Source organism: Canis aureus, chromosome 17 (assembly GCF_053574225.1).
Source record: "Canis aureus isolate CA01 chromosome 17, VMU_Caureus_v.1.0, whole genome shotgun sequence".
Classification (NCBI taxonomy): domain Eukaryota; kingdom Metazoa; phylum Chordata; class Mammalia; order Carnivora; family Canidae; genus Canis; species Canis aureus.
The window spans coordinates 23,486,326-23,490,393 of NC_135627.1; positions in this window are offsets into that span (position 1 = coordinate 23,486,326).

A 4,068-nucleotide genomic window follows, 5' to 3' on the forward strand; every position below is an offset into this window, starting at 1 on the left:
TGAGAAAAAGAGAGACTTCTGTTTCTATTGTATTGTAGATAGTTGCAATAGAATGTTGCCTTCACACTAACAACACAACAAGCCAGATCTGCTAAAATATCTTAGCTTCCCTGAAGTCATCAGACAACTAATATGTAAAGAAACATAAAGTGATCTGCCTTTCATAAGAGAGTAGAGACCTATGGTTCTTCTCATTACTGGCAGTGTCGACAGGAGGAAAATCCACCATGGATGGAGGTAACAGGTAGATGACAGAAAAGCTGAGAGAAACCCATCTTACACAGTCCATCAAAATAATGTCTCCAGGCACAGAAAGCATAAGTCAAGACTAAAGAGAGAAAAAGGATTACCCATTGAACAAAAAGCTGACAGTAGGTAGGATATAGAGCACACAGAGAATTATAGTGTGGAAAGTAGAAGCTCAGCTGTAAAGCATAAAAAAAAATCTGCCGAATCTTATCTTTTCTCAGATATCAAGTCCCAAAGATGGGAAAATTTTGATCTTATTCTCAAAAATATTTGAACCTAGTGGTAAAATAAATCAAGTTAAACATTAAAAAATGCCCAGATCCTATTCAAGACTGAATCAATCTGATTAGATTGATTCAGCTCCCCACTTAAGTAATCTGGCTCAAGGAAGAACATGTCATCAAAAAATAAGAATAAGAATAACCATATTACACTAGAATCACAATATACATAAGTAAATAAGAAAATTCGATACAAGGTCATAAGAAAAACTGTCAGTAGAAGCACACACAAAGATTTCCCTGAAATTTGGGGCCCCTTGGTGGCTCAGTGGTTGAGCATCTGCCTTTGGCTCAGATCGTGATCCCAGAGTTCTAGGATCAAGTCCCATATCAAGCTCCTTGCTGGGAGCCTGCTTCTTTCTCTACCTATGTCTCTGACTCTCTCTCTGTATCTATCATGAATAAATAAAATCTTAAAAAAAGATTTCCCTGAAATTATTAAAATGACATTAAAGTAAATAAAAATCCTAAAACACATACTGAAAATTGTGGACAATATGCACTAAGATATATGAAAATTCAACAGAGATAAAGAAACCAGTGAAAAGAAATAATGTGGAATGGGATATTAAATTAAAAATATAATATTGTAAATAAGTCACTGATAATTTTTAAAAGAACGTCTTGAACAGTTCAAGGGAGTACTTGAAGTCAACTAAAATTTATATCTATACTGAAAAACAATGAGGAAAAAAGACTAAGAACCAAAAAGTTTCAGATTTATAGCACAACATGATATGGTCTAGCACATATGTAGTTTGGTTGCTAAAATGGAGAGAAGAGAGAAAGTGGGGCAGAAGAAATAAAAGCATAACAAATGAGAGTCTTCAAAAATTAATTAGACATCCATTACAAATTTAAGGTCCGGAAACCCAAGCAGGATAATTAACAATACATTGCCCTGGAGATGGTTAATTTTATGTGTCACCTTAACTAGATGAGGGAATTTTTGGATGGCTGGTAAAACATTATTTCTAAGAATGTCTGTGAGAGTGTTTCCAGAAGAGATTAGCATCCGAATCAGTAAACTGAATAAAGGAGATTTTCCTCACCACTGTAGGTGGGCCTCATCCATTCCTTTGAGGGTCTGAAGAAAAGACAGGGGGCATAGGACGAGTGAATTTGCTTCTGACTTAGGGCATCTATCTTCTGCCTTTGGACATTGGTGCTCCTGGTTCTTGTTCTTCCAGGTTTAGACTTGTACCTTACACCACTAGCTCTTCTTGTTCACAGTCCTTCAACTTTGGACTGGAACTATACCACTGGCTTTCCTGAGTTTCCAGCTTACAGATGACAGATTTTAGGACTTCTCAGTCTCTGTAATCATATGTGTAAATCACTAATAATAAATATCTTACTATAGAGGTGCCTGGCTGGCTCAGTTGATTGAGCCTCTGACTCTTGGTTTAACTTTAGATCATGATCTCATTGGTTGTGAGATTGAGCCCTGCCTCAGCCTCTGCATTCAGAAAGGAGTCTGCTTAAGGATTCTCTCCTCCTATACATTCCCCAACTAGCATGTACTCATGGGTGCGTGCATGTGCTTGCTCTCTCTTTACTAAATAAATAAATCTTTTTAAAAAATCTTCCTATATATATGCATCTCATTCTGTTTCTCTGGAAGTCTGACTAATGTACCCTAAATAAGTATATACCCAGGTGTACACATATGCCAAAACTCATCAAACTGAACAATTTAGATCTTTGCACTTTATTTTATGTAAATTATACAACTAATTTTTAATAAGGAAGTGAGAAAGAATGAATGGTAGAATAATATCTAAACTCATTAACATTATATATTCCCCTTAGCATGGTATAATTTAATTCCTGAAAGATAATCAAGTTTCCAGGGCAATAAACTAACAAAATTTAAATTACATTGAAGAAAAAGAAATTTAGAAAAAAAATGGATAACAATGAAAATCAGTGAGAGGTGGAATATTATGATGGGACTAATTGACAGTCATGAGTCAAAATCAGGCAGATTATCATCTGTAAACACATCCTCTAAAGCTCAGGAAACAAAAGAAAAATGTGAATTGGAGAAAGGCAGCAACCTATTCATATTTCTGTTCTTTTCCAGATGTCTCATGCTAATATATTTAGATATCTGCCTGGTTGACACTTTGGCAAATTAGTAAATATTTTGTTTTCCTGGCTACTGATATAATTCTATCTTCAGAATGAGCAAACATGTATCAGTTCAGGGCATCTGGTTTTCTTAGACTTTAAGATCTGAAGGGCCTATACGTAAAGCAGTTACAGCATTGTAAGACTCATCTTATTTTTTCAAACAATAGTTTCAAATAATATAATTTGTGTTCTTTCACAATAATCAAAAAGCTGATATGTGTTATTGGACAGGTTGCAACACAATACCCATGTACTGCACAATTTTAAGTAGAGTTGATTATTTTTTTGCTAATCTACCAAGTGGATGCTTTTCTTGTATTTTTAATGGAGACTTGAAAAAGTAATTATCTCCATTGTACGATGAAATCTGAGAAAAGAGCTTCATTTTTTTGATGATCGTTTTATCCCATAGCCTGGTGACAAATGACAAATAGTTGCCAAATAATAGATGACTTGGACAAAAACTGTTTGGAAATACCTTTTTAGGGATGCCTAGGTGGCTCAGTGGTTGAGTGTCTGCCTTCGGCTCAGGGTGTGATCCCGGGATCCTGAATCAAGTTCCACATCAGGCTCCTTGCATGGAGCCTGATTCTCCCTCTGCCTATGTCTCTGCCTCTCTCTTTATCTGTGTCTCTCATGAATAAATAAATGAGATCTTTTTTTTTAAAGATATTTTCAAAAAAAAAAAAAACTTTTTACAGTGTCCTCCATCATAGCCAGAGTATTTAGATTATTTGGATTGTAGATAAATAGAGCTTATTTGAATCATAGTAACTCTTTCAACTATGTTTCTTTTTTTTTAAATTTTTTTAAAAATTTATTTATGATAGTCACAGAGAGAGAAAGAGAGAGAGAGAGGCAGAGACACAGGCAGAGGGAGAAGCAGGCTCCATGCACCGGGAGCCTGACGTGGGATTCAATCCCGGGTCTCCAGGATGGCACCCTGGGCCAAAGGCAGGCGCCAAACCGCTGCACCACCCAGGGATCCCTCAACTATGTTTCAAATTAGATCATAAAATTCTAGATTTATTGACATTTTCAATAGATAGCCTGTACTCTAGAAATACATATCAAATATCAGACCTGTGTGTTTTCCAATATAAGGCTGTATTTGTTCTTCTGTGACATATCTCTCTTTAGAAAATATCAGGATATTGGGATCCCTGGGTGGCACAGTGGTTTGGTGCCTGCCTTTGGCCCAGGGCGCGATCCTGGAGACCCGGGATCGAATCCCACGTCGGGCTCCCCGTGCATGGAGCCTGCTTCTCCCTCTGCCTATGTCTCTGCCTCTCTCTCTCTCTCTCTGTGTGACTATCATAAATAAATAAAAATTAAAAAAAAAGAAAATATCAGGATATTATAAAATTACTGGGAATAAAATGATTATTATAATCATTTTAAT